This window comes from Rhinolophus sinicus, linkage group LG01 (genome assembly GCF_036562045.2).
Source record: "Rhinolophus sinicus isolate RSC01 linkage group LG01, ASM3656204v1, whole genome shotgun sequence".
Lineage (NCBI taxonomy): Eukaryota > Metazoa > Chordata > Mammalia > Chiroptera > Rhinolophidae > Rhinolophus > Rhinolophus sinicus.
In genome coordinates, this window is record NC_133751.1 from 185,733,440 (window position 1) to 185,746,989 (window position 13,550).

At 37.5% G+C, this 13,550-nt stretch overlaps 1 long non-coding RNA gene across 2 annotated transcripts in view; it reads left to right on the plus strand.

The window, feature by feature from the left end:
* Nucleotides 1–13,314, plus strand: part of LOC141568141 (uncharacterized) — a 65,027-nt gene extending 51,713 nt beyond the window's left edge. For both annotated transcript variants that reach the window (XR_012491177.1, XR_012491199.1), the window contains exons 3-4: nt 2,336–2,491; nt 11,098–13,314. This is a non-coding gene — a long non-coding RNA (uncharacterized LOC141568141). The remainder of the gene's footprint in view (nt 1–2,335; nt 2,492–11,097) is intronic.
* The last annotated feature ends 236 nt before the right edge of the window (nt 13,315–13,550 follow it).

Below are 13,550 nucleotides of genomic sequence, written 5' to 3' on the forward strand. Positions count from 1 at the left end.
TGGCTTCCAATCTAGTGATCTTCGATCTATACCCCATGGCTTCCTCTCATGTCATAATTATTTAAGTGCCTATACAAGCTTTATGAAACAAGCGTGTGCCACTTCCTGAGAGACCCCACCCCAGATCACAAGAATATACCCAGACTCATTCAAGCCCAAGTTGTACAGAAGTAAAAGTAGTTGCTGATTTGAATGCACTAAGGAGCAGTAACAGGAAGATTAGTACAGAGACAAAAATATTCACTTTCACCAAAGCACCATGGTTAGGAAAACCATGGGCTCATCCATTTTTACAACCACAGTTTGTCGAGAATCTATTATGTAACATTCCTACTAAGACTAGGGATGACATGACCGTCTTTTCCTTCAATAACTTAACTGTCTTAAGGAGGGTACAGTCATGAAACAAATAAATCCAAAAAAGCATTTAATTACAAGTGTGAATAGTGCTAAAATTAACTTAATATTTAATTACCATCATATCCAGTATGTGTAAAACAATCTGCTAAATTTTTTCAGAGATGTTGTATTATTTTTAAGGTAAAAAAAAAATCTAACTTCAATTAATGTTCCATACCCCTATACCCAAATAGGATTGCCTGCTGCCTTTACCCTAGATTTCACAGTTCCCAGGGCTTCCAATTCATTTTAAGACACTGCATTGAAGGAAGATAGAGTTGGGGATATAGTTATCATGTAGAAGTAGTGAACCAGATGCCAGGAAAGCAGCCTAAAAGGTTGAATCAGAAATATGAACACTATGGACCCCACCATGAGGCCTGGTTCAACATCCCAGAGAATTAAGAGGTCTGGTGCCAGGTCACTGACAACCCCAAGAACAAAGGGACTTCTGTGGAGTCTATAGGTTAAATGAACTCCACAGGTTATGCTCAATGACAAATATTCTTCAAAGTGCTCACTGTAACCACCAATGTCTCCTTACCCCTCTGTCAGCACTTGAACTTGAATACTGGAACTATGCCTTAGCATTTGAAGATAGCAAGTATGGAGCAGCTGAGATTTCTTCATTTGTTTGTGTGTCTTGACTTCTAGAATGTTCTCCCTGTGTGCTCTTAAATATTGCTGAAGTAAGCTGTCTCTCCTGCACCGCAGAGCAGCACTACATCCAGCACACGGCCCTAGGCCAGTTCAGATAGAACAGAATGTGATATTATAGTGATTCCTAACCCATTGTACACCCGACTAACCCCAGTAGTGAGTCAATGAGGCCTGGAACTCCATAATGGGAGACAACACAGTGGAACATTTTAAAAGGGTGTTGCAAAAGAAAACCTAGGAGCTCTACTAAAGCAGTTAACATGGTTCCTAATATTTGTAATAGGCCAATTCAATCCATCTTCTGATCTCTATGTGGTACCCAGAGCCTTCCTTGCTTCCTTTTCTGAATCACTTCTCCTTTTCAAGTCCCTCATACCAAAATAATTGAGGCCTTCTTGCTTAAAGGAGACATAGAAGATTTACAACTTTGAGTTTATAAAAAGAGGCAGTAGAATAAATGAAAAAAATGCTCATCATACAAAATTTTGTCTCCTCTGCTTCTGACCTCTCATTTTAAACTTGGATTTCTAGGATACGTACCTGGTAGGGGGATATTAGGACTGTTGCCTTCCCCCTTTTGTTCTACCAACACTTTTCATTACTTAAATTCTACAATCATTTCTGATGATATTCACCTCATTTAACCCTAAAAATCACACAAACCGTATGAGAATTCTTAAAGTTAGATGCTTTGAACATCTCTGCCCCATGATCACAAGTTGATTAACTATGGAATGTTTAGGATGTACTTCTTAAGACCTAAATGTGTTGTAATTGGATGGAGAATAATAATATTGCTGCAGACTAGCTGATGTAGCCCTCCCAATTCATATATTGAAGCCCTAACCCCCAATGTGAGTGTATCTGGAGATAGGCCTTTTAGAAGGTAGTTAAGGTTAAATGAGGTGATAAGGATAGAGTCCTAATCCAATAGGATTGGTAAAATGAGGAAGAGAGAGAGAGAGAGAGAGAGAGAGAGAGAGAGAGAGAGAGATCTCTTTCCACTCATACAAACCAAGGAAAGGCCATATGAGCACACAGCAAGATGGTGGCCATCTTCACACCCAAAAGGGGCCCTCAGCAGAGCTCGACTATGCCATGTTGGCACCCTGATCTAGGACTTCTAGACTCCAGAACTGTGAAAAAAAATAAATTTATGTGGTTTAACCCACCCAGTTGATGGTATTTTGTTATGGCAGCCCAAACTGACTAATACAAGTATATTCCATGATGTACTGAACATTGTTTTCTACAATGATTCTACCCGGTATTCTAGCAGAAGAGAAGGATGAATTGAATGACTCTTCCCAGGAGGCTGGGCATGGAGAGAAGACTCACAGACATTGACAATATGTTCACTGGGGAGCGAAAGCCCCTGTGCCTCAACTGTGCTTCAAAGAAATCTATTCACACAGGAGCTAGCAAGATACAGGTGAGTTTACTCCTTCCTTCTATGACTCTCAGATATTCAGTAAAGTTTCTAAATTTGTGATTTATTTTTGTTCTGAAAACTGACTTAGAGTGGAGCTGAGATAGCAGAGAGGAAACTGCAGCAGCAGAAGAACCATGATATAAACAGGAATTTTCAAACAGTGTGGGGAGGACTTTAAATGGCCTCAAGCCATGGTCGTGGGGTTAGGCCAAGTTCAGTCAGCTCTTCAGAGGTCAAGGAGCCTCACTTAAAACTAGAGCAACAGGAAAAATACAGAATGCAAGTTTGTGTCAGAGTTAGACTATACTAGTAGAAACTGGGCATTTCCTAACCCCTTCACCCCCCTACCCTGCCAGTGGCCTGTATAAGATAAAATGCACTTTCCTAGGGATTGAATGAGGGAAACAGAAAGAACCTTAAACTGTAAAGGAAGTAGAGGATAGAGACCAAGAATATCTCTTCTCACATTATTGACCTTTGCTTATAACCCGACTTAATTAGATTTTTCCCCTCAAAAAGTGACAAAGGTATACGTTTATATTCTTCAATATTATGTGGATAATTAGTTTCACTTAATTTGCTCCCAAACACTTTATCTGTAGATTGCATTTGTTACTGTATTTTTTAAAATAACAAACTTACAAATTTAGTAAAAAGGAAACAAAGTAAGGCAACGTGTAATTAAAGGGCAGATAAAGATAAAAAGGAGAAAGGCTAGAAAATGAAATATGAAAAAAATAAAGGAAACAAACAACCTGATTAAAAAAATGGGCCAACGACCTTAATAACCACCTCACCACAGAAGATATACAGATGACAAATAAGCATATGAAAAGATGCTCCAAATCATGTGTCCTCAAGAAAATGAAAAGCAAAAAAAACAACAACAATGAGGTACCACTACACATTTATTAGAATGGCTGAAACCAAAACACTGACAATACCAATTGTTGCAAGGATAGGCAGCAACAGAAACTCTCAAACATTGCTATTCAGAATGCAAACTGGAACAGCTACTTTGGGAGACAGTTAGGAAGTTTCTTAGAAAACTAAGCATTATTTTACCACATGATCCAGCAATCTTACTCCTTGGTATGTACCCAAAGGAGTTGAAAACTTCTCCCCTCACAAAACCCTAATACAGATGTTTATAGCAGTTTTATTCATGATTACCTATCAGAACTTGGCAGCAATCGAGAAGTCTTTCAGCAGGTGGATTGGATGAATAAACTGTGGTACATTCAGACATTGGAATATTACTTAGCCCTAAAAAGAAATGAGCTATCAAGCTATGGAGAATCTTAAATGCACATTACTAAGTGAAAGAAGCCAATCTGTAAAGGATAGTACGTATATTTTGATTCCAACTCTACGACATTCTGAAGAAGGCGAATCTATGAAGACACTAAAAAGATCGGTGGCTGCCAGCGGTTGGGAGTTGGTGGAGGGAAATGAATAGGCAGAACACAGAGAAGTTTTAGGGCAGTGAAATTACTCTGTATGATGCCATAATGATGGGTACTTGTCATTATATATCTTCCCAAACCCACATAAGCCGCCAAAAGTGAACCATAATGTGAACTACGGACTTTGCATGATTATGATGTGTTAGTATAGATTCATCAGTTGTAACAACTGTACCACTCTTATAGGGAATGCTGATAATGGGGGAGGCTGTGCATGTGTGGGATCTGGATGTATATGAGAATCTCTGTAACTTCCCCTGAATTTTGCTATGAATAAACTGCTCTAAAAGATAAAGTTCACACACACACGCATACACACACACACACACTGACACACACACACACACCCCACAAGCACATGAGAATGGGAAAAGATAGATGCATAACATAATATGCAATTGTCAAGTAAAGAAACAAGACTGAATGGCAGAGACTTTGGAGAATCACAAAATATCCATTTCTGAGAATCCCTTGCAGTTAGGTTTGGGCCCCATGATTAGTTGGCAATGAAATATAAACAAACAAACAAACAAAAAAGACTAAGCAGTTGCTCTCCTTCCACTTCTTCTTGGTCACATATTCCTAGATAAGTACTGTGCAATAAATATGAATTCAAGTCACATATGTACCTATATGTTTTCTAATAGCCCAATTCAAAGAGATGAAAGTAAATAATACATTTTATTTAACCCAACACATCCAAGATATTATCCTTTCAAAGTGTGATAGATATACAAATAATTATTGAGCTATTTTACATGCTTTTTTGTTAACTAAGTTTAAAGCCAGGGTGAAATGTCCTAACTTACAGGACATTTCAATTCAGACAAGACACATTGCAAGTGTTCTATAGCTTACGTAGCTCGCAGTCACACGATCAAATAGCAGATTTCTAGAAGGATTTTCTTCTAGATGAAAAAAAGACTGCCTCATCTATGTTAAACTATTTGAGCAAGAAATAATCTTTTGTTTAGGGCTTATTTTTTTGCTACAGCATAATATATGGTTACTCTGACTATTATAAAAACTGTTGTAAATTCAGGACAAACAAACAGACTTCCCTTTTTTCTCTTAAGTTCAGAGAAATTTGATACAGATAAATAACTAAAGTTATTTAATACATCTTTCCAAGAGTTCTTCTTTCTCATTTTTTTTCCTTCCTCGGGTCTTACCATTAATTTTTCTGAAGTCACAAATCCCCTATTCCCAGTGGAGGAGTAAAGGAGTCTGAGACAGTGAACTGGTAGAGGTTGGGGTTGTGAGGATTGGGTTGGGTGCACCACCATATGCCCTCAGCCCTGCCGGCTTCTCAGCCTGTTGTCCTGGATGACCAGCCCCTGACAGCTGTAAAGATCGATGGAAGTCTGAAGTTTCAGTTTGTGGACCACTCGATGATCTTTGGATGCCTAATTATAACCATCCACCTCATCAACTGTGGAAAGCGTATTTTTACATTACTGAGCAATTTCTTGGGGAAACAGCAATCTGGCTCATGATTCAAACTAATGTCTCTGAGCTCTCCTCAGTCTATATGAAAAACAGAAATGACTGCCACTCCCAAATCGGACAGAGGGGATGAACTCTGCCATTAGAAATGACTCTTCCTTAGAAAAAACATTCCAATTGTCTTCCTTCTGTACCCCCAAATTCTGCTGCGCCACCAATGCCAGTAAAAAAAAAAAAGTAGTCATCAGTCCTTTAATGAAAAACTCACCCCAAAGTTTCATGGGCAGGTCTCTTAGGGGTATCCAGCTGGGAACTGAATCAAGTACCACCAACCCTCTTAATGGGGATGGTGAACTGGAGAGATACAACACACCTGACACCTTTTCCCAAATCTTTTCTCTCTGATGCTTCTCTCTCATACCTTTTTGCTCTACCTCAGCAATGGAGAGACAAACCAGTTCTTCTAGTTCTTATAACCTAAAGGTTCTATTCTGACACCTACCGTGTTTCCCCCAAAATAAGACCTAAGCAGAAAATGAGCCCTAGCATGATTTTTCAGGATGACATCCCCTGAACATAAGCACTAATGAGTCTTTTGGAGCAAAAATTAATATAAGACCTGGTCATATTTTCGGGGAAACATGGTAGGCAGGTCTCCATTGAAATGGCAATCTTTTGTTTTTCCTCCCCTCCCACTCTCCTCCCGTGTGCGCGTGCCCATACATGCATGTGCATTGTTGAGTTTTTGCGTGTGCATGGGTTGGAAGTGGAGGAGAGAAGGGAAAATATAAAAGTCATTATTACCTTTGTCAGTTCATTGCCACAGGAAAACACTCCACAGTTCACCCTCTTCCATATAATTTCTATAGCCTCACTGCAGATAAAGGAGCTTCACTGTAGCTACCAAAGACAGGTAGCAAATCAGTGCCTGGTGAAACTTTTTCTGCTTGGTTTTGTAAATAGAGTTGACAACAGTCTCCAGGAAATTGCATGTGATGTTTCAAGGCTAGACCTGGCTGTCAAGCATGCTGACTCATATCCATTGAGTCAAGGAGTGCTGTGCTGTAAGGGAATTTTTCTAAGATTAGCCAGCCCCTTTGTTTTGGGATGAAGAAAATAGCAGAATTCCCTAGCAAATGATCCCAAAGTGATAGGAAAGCTCCTCTTTTTTAGGGCTTGTTATTTGTTTTTTTCTTCAAGGTCTTGTCATTTTCTCAAGGGATAAACATAACTCTGAGCTCAACTACCTGGGAACCAGAAGCTTATAGCTCAGATTATTTTTTTCTAATAAACTTAATTGTGGAAGAAAGTAAGAGATGTGACATGAATAGTTTAATTAAGCTTCTATGGACTCCAAATCAATACATAGCTGAGTGCCATGAGACTGATGTTGGAGACCTCAATATTACAAAAATAAAACATCAGCAATAGAGCCATATCCTGCTTAGACTTTAATCCTAAAATGTTCACAAATGAACAAGAGTCTACTGACTTGTTAAAAATGGTGGCCTAGGTATGACAAATTAAAACCCACAGGTTCCAATTAGGTGGAATGCACAAAACAAGGTGAGCTTGCTTCCATCTTTAGAAGAGGCCATCTGTAAAGAGTCAGGTATTAAAAAAAAAAAAAAGAGTCAGGTATAATACTTCCATGTAGTTTAGGATTCTCAATAAAAATACATATTAAATAGAAAAATTAGTTACCCTTTCTTAAGTGGCAAACAGCCAAAGTTAAAATCATTACACTAATTCTGATCACACTTAAGAAACTCAGGGACCTCCTATAAGAATTCTGTGGTATGGGCAAAGGACCAAAGAATTTGCAGGTATAACTAAAATCACCATGGACACATATCAAATAATCAGAATAACTAGGCCCACGTTCACATTATAGTCACACATTTCTCAGTATGTGATGCCAAAATAATGATTTGATTTCAATCAAATCATCATTTGTTTGCTTTTCTATTAATTGTTAAACAGGAGCAAAACTTGCTTTACATCCTAATGTGACATTACTCTAAGAAGACAGTATACATACTTGTCATTTTTTCCCCAATAATGTAAAAGTTTTGCTAACAAAAGCATTACTGACTGAGGATAAATGTGGCGCAAAATTATTTCCACTATTTTTAACATCCACTTTTTCACCAAAATTCCATAATTAAACTCCTTTTCAATTCTACAAACACTGTGCTATTCACATAGAAAATATGAAAATGTTTAATGAATGTTATAAAATGATTTGTATATATTTATGCTGGCTCCTAAAGGACTTGTAAAACATTTTCTTTGCCCAAATAAAATATACTATGGCAGAGACTAAATACAGATTATATATATTTTTTAAAAGTGTGTTACTTTTCCACCTGGTTCCTTTTTATCCATTGGAATAAAAAGCTATGTATAGAAAGGTGAAAAATTTTTTACTATTAAGCAGTAAATGAGTGACATTCAAAATCAGTGATAATAACAGTTGCCGTAAAGCAGAGGTAGGGGAATGTTGGTGACTCAGCCCTACTACCCAGAAAGCATATCTCTAGGGCCTGGTGAGGAATTTAAGGAGTTTCAGGCAAGGTTTTTGGGTCCTCCCAAATCTTCCTCATCACTTACTTAAGTCTGTTAAAATCCATTGTCCTCGATCTTGAGACATTTTGCTGACTTAAAGACATCCACTAAAATGCACAAAGCTGAATAAGAGGACATAAGCTGATAGGAAATAATTTTGGGGAGAAGTAAATAAAGGTGTAGGTGGATGTATGACACAAGGTAAACTGAAGTGCTTGGTGTCGGCGAACTAAAATGGACTGGAATGGGATATTTCCAGTCAGGCAACTACAAAGCATTCTACTCTGGACATGACAAAATCAGAAGAAATGGAGTGGCTTTAATACTGAAGCAAGATGTAACACAGGCAGTTAGGGGCTACAATGCAAGTTCTGACCAAATAACAACAATCAGACTTCTAGGAAAACCTATTAACATAACTGTCATTCAAGTCTATACTCCAACTACAGAAGCTGAAGAAGATGAAATTGAAAGCTTTTACACAGATATACAAGAAATTGATCACACACATAAACAAGACATGATGATAGTTATAGGTGACTGGAATGTACAAGTAAGAAATAAGACAGAATCAAATGTCAGAAAATCTAGCCTGGGGGTCAGAAAGGAAGCAGGAGGTTGGCTCATGGATTTCTGCAAAGCAAATAACTTGTTCATCGCAACACATGCTTCAAACAACAGAACAGATGACTGCCCTTGCTTTTAAGAGATTTACAATTTAGTAGATGATACAAATTAGTAACCAGAAAGTAAACTGCTGTCAAGAATCCCATGAGACATCTAAACCTGATCTTGGGGACTCAGGTGCCCTGGATCAAATGACACGTGAGCTCAGACCAGAAGTAAGAAGAAGAATGAGCAAACTAAAAGGGCTGGAGGGGAGTTGTGATTTGTTAGAGCACCACAGACCTGGGAAAGGGGCAAAGATGTGGAAAAACTTGGGCATGTGAGAGATCATGAGATTTTTAAAGGCATTGTGAGCAGTATGAAGGAGCATAGACTATGAGGTGGGGAATGTTGAGCAATGAGATGTGAAAGACTAACAGCCAAATGATTCTAATCAGAGTGTACCTTATAACAGGGACAGCAAAGATGGGTGTGAGGTTTTGGTATGGTGCAGTAGAAAGATTATCAGGCTAGTGGTCAGAAGACCCGAGTTTCAGTTTATTCATTTGCTAGCTCTGTTTCCTTGTATATGTCATACCTGAGCATCTATTATTTGGCGGCAATTAAGAAATAATCAAATCCACCTTAAAGTGTTGTGAACATTCTTCATAAATTACAGAATTCTACACATGCTATTATTGTTTGATAATAACAATGTCCATCGATAATATTCTTTGTTGAGAAAGATAATGACTAAAATAGTAGACGATTGCATGTGAATTTCTATTTTTCTATTTTTATTATTTTAATAGTATTTTTAAGTATCTATAAAGATATGCATAGTTTAATTTTTTTTTTAAGCAACAAAACATTATCAGTACCCATGCTATTCTCATGACCAAAATATTTCTCTCTCTTCTCCAACATAAACATGATGCTGGATTTTGTGTTAATAATTTTCTTATTCTTCTTTATAATTGTATGACTTGTGTATGTTTCCTTAAATGATGTACTATTTCGTTCTGAATATTTTCTTAATGCAATTATCCTTTTATGACTTGCTTCTTCACTCAACATGAGGTTGGAAGAATCATCCATACTGATGTGGGGAGAGCGTTCAATGAAATCTGTAGCATTTTTGCTATTTCACCCATGGAGGCCAGGAACATTCCAGACCATGTGTTCTGCTGCACATGTGCGAGGATGTCTTTAAACTCTGTTCCAAGGAGTGCAATTGTTGGGTCATAGATTATGAGCATTTTCAAATCCACTAGGAATATTAAGTTTTTTTTCCTAAAAGGTTACCACCAGTAGTACCTAAGAATTCACACTGGTTCCTTCCTTGCTCACATTTGATACTGCGCATTTCAATTTTGCAAGTCATCTTGGACAACTCCCTTCTTTCTGTCTCTCGTTCCTCCTTTTCCTCCCTCTTTCCCTTCCTCCCTTGTGTGCTTTCTTCTCTACATTCCATCGCTGGCACAGAAACAGAGATACTCATGGCTAAATTTTCTAAGGTAGAGAGTAGGGGGAGTGGAGAGGGAGCTACAGATGCTTTGCAAGCTTTTTAACACTGGCATCTTACTTCAAGCTCAACGGTGAGACTATTGTCAATTTGGCAATCCTTATAGCATTTCATTTCCTGACTGCTTTAGGGTCATTGATGGCAGAATGACATTTAAAGGGTTACCTCCTGAGTCAAACTGAGTGGTCAATGTCAAATGCTTTAGCGACAAAGTTGCTGTTTTGAGAATCTGCACCGACAGTGTTTTAAAAGATACACAAATAGATGAAATCTTTTACTAACCCACTGCAACCGCTGACTCCACTGTTTCCATGGCAACCCATCCAGGGTGAGGTATTCTAAAGACTCTTCCTTTAAGAAATATCAAATAGCCCCAGGGAGTCACAAGTTACATCAGACCACGGTGCTCACGACAGCAGAGATTATCCCTTTCCCCTCAGAAGGAGATAATCCTACCTCAGATTTCTTGACTTCCTGACATCTCTTGAGAGGAACAAAATTCTATCCCAAAGCTTTTTTCTTTATATTGTTTTCTTGGAGCTAATGGAGTCTTCAGAATACAAAGCAGAAGAAAGTGGGGGTTGGAAGATGGATCTGTTCTGCCTCCAGTGGTTCTATTTATTCAAAGGTCTGGAAATGTTCAACACAACCATTCAGAGGGCCTAGGTTTCACTCACTCCAGTTTACTGCTTGGTATTAATACTTGAGTCTTGGGTTCTTCCTCTTCAAACTGATGAGATTAAACTGGATTACATCCAAAGATCTGCAAGTTATGAACTGAAAAAACAGAGGATGCTGTGTTATCTGCCATTTAAAACTTCCATGGAAACTGACTTCCTCCCTCAGAAAATGATCAATAGTGACAGAAAAGTTGAAGTCCTAAGAACCTGGTCAGCACTATACCCTGTTTTCGTTTGTTTGCTTTTTCCACTTTGCATAATTTCGTTTTGAAACAAGCTAAAGGATATGTTTTGTTTTTGTTTTTTCCTTCACAGACCACCTTGTTGGGATGTAGGAGGACCAACTTTTGAAATTTATCATGTTACAAAATGTAACTCTTTTTAGTGCTAATCACTGCATAGTCAACAATCTCTTTTGACAAATGTAAATTAGAGTGCATCCTCTAAATTTCCATAGCGGGAATGACATGAAATCGGAACTTCTCTGCTTCCTCATTTGCTCTCCATCACATCACTGACTGAGAATGTGTCGCCCAGTGGATGAGCCCCTGGGAATGGACAACCTCGTTTCCATTTCTGCACCTGTCTCTTCCGGACTCCATGACTTTGGGCAACTTCCATTCGCAATCTGACCTCAGTTTCCACAGATGTAAAATAGGAATAAAAATGGTACTTCCATCAGAGCTGTGAGAAATAAATAAGCGAAGACTTGTAAAGCACGTAGTGCCTAGCATATCATAAGCACTCAATAATTATTAGCTATTATTACTTTGTCATTTCAGAAGCATTCCATATAGTGCTCTAAAGTGGTCATTTACTTGATAATAATGTAGTCACCCAAGTTCATTGGCCTCCAAAGTAAACAGTTCATTGCTTACTTAATTGCCTGATGCACTCTAGCATACTTTAACCTGCTTGAATAATAACAAAACTTTATTATGAAACATTATTCTTATCATTTTAGGAATTATTAGAAGAAATTAATGCATATAATGAATGTAAGAAGTTATTAATTTCAATTCCTTGAAAATATTGGCAAACTAATTTTAACATTTATGTTCCTTAATATTTAAAAAGCAGTCAAATAAAGTAAGATTTCCTGTGTTTTCTTTAAATCAACCTCCTTTTTCATCTCTCCAGAGTCAGTGTCTCTGCATATCACAATATAATTCAGACACAAGATTTTTCATTTTTCAGTTTGCAAGTAGCACTCAATTTTACAAGACCTTTTGGTCCCCTCCTGTTCTCTCTTCTTCCTCTCCCTCATTCCATCCTGGCAGTTCCATCTTTCTAAATTCTCCAATCACTAAAGCTATTTAAACGTGTTCAAATGTAACTTTAGCAATCTAGACATTTGGTAACTACAAGTATTAGGAACCAAAGAACTGTCTTCCATAAAACCATTGACCACAATAACAGTGATAGTTTTATTTAATCATTTATATTTTCTGTTTAATTCTGATGCTTGATTATTTTATCACTAGGTCAAAAGTGGTATTTTATTTAACAATAAATTTTCCATGTAAATTTTTTTAAGTCTTTTCAAAGTGAATAATCACCATGATCATTTTAATTTTTTGAACATATATAATGGATTTCTTTTAAGTGAGTCCCATCTGTATTTTTCCATCTCCACTAAGGGCACAATCAGGCCAACTGCAGCAGGAATGCAGTGAGATACTTGGAGGGATTTCTACATTGTTGTGGTTGGCAAACCATGGGTTGCTTTACTAAGGCGGAAAGCTCTTTCTCTGAAGTTTTTAGGAACAGGATGAGTAATTTGTCTGGGAACAATGCCATCCTGAAATCTGAAGGACAGACTGGATTTTCCAGATCTTTTAATATAGTTCCATCTTATCACATGATTATCAAACTTTCAACTGGTTCATTGATGGCCAGCCTCCTACAAAGTACTGAAGTAATCTAAATGTGCCTTGCTTACCTTTCTCTACTGTGTATGTTATGCATACTATTACCTGAATCCTCATAGGCAACTGATACTCTCATCTTCCAAAGCCTGTGAACATTTCACTGTGGAAAAAACTAAGTAAATTAGCATCACCATATAAAGCATTCTCTAGTACATAAATACTTAGGTAATTACGTTGAATTCCCACAGAACAACGCTTTAAGGAGGATATTCTTCTCCCCATTTTGCAACAGGAGAGTCAAAACCACCTGACTCCAGATCTACTGTTCTTTCCTACAAACTACGTTTTTCTATATTGTCCAATAACTCCTATAAATTAACCACCGAGGATGCCTAACTGGGATTTTTCAGAGACCGTTGCAAAGCAGTGGGAAAATGTTTTTAGCACTGAGGTATAGAAGGGACTTTTTCCAGCACTCCCTAAACTGTGGTAAATAGGCAGGTTCATAGTCTGACCATGTCTGAGTCCAGGATTTTAGATTTCCCTGAAATGGCATTTGTTCTTAGGCAGTTCAGCCTCATGGCAGTTTGAAGCTTGTAGATAAACAGCAGCTATTCTTACTCCCCCAGGCATTTTGCTCATGACCAAAATAGAACATCTCTTAAATCTTATCATTCATTTACTGCACAAATATTAAAAAAACATCAGGAAAGAGTGATACTATTTTACTTAGATTTAATAATTTCTTTGAAATATTCTGCTCAGCATCTTTGTTAGCATTTGTAAATAAAAGTGGATATTTTAAATTAATGTTATAAAAAGTGAGTGGAGTAAAGTTTCATCAACAGTTTAGTCATACTTGTATGTTTGCTTGATGATTCAAAACATTATTATTTT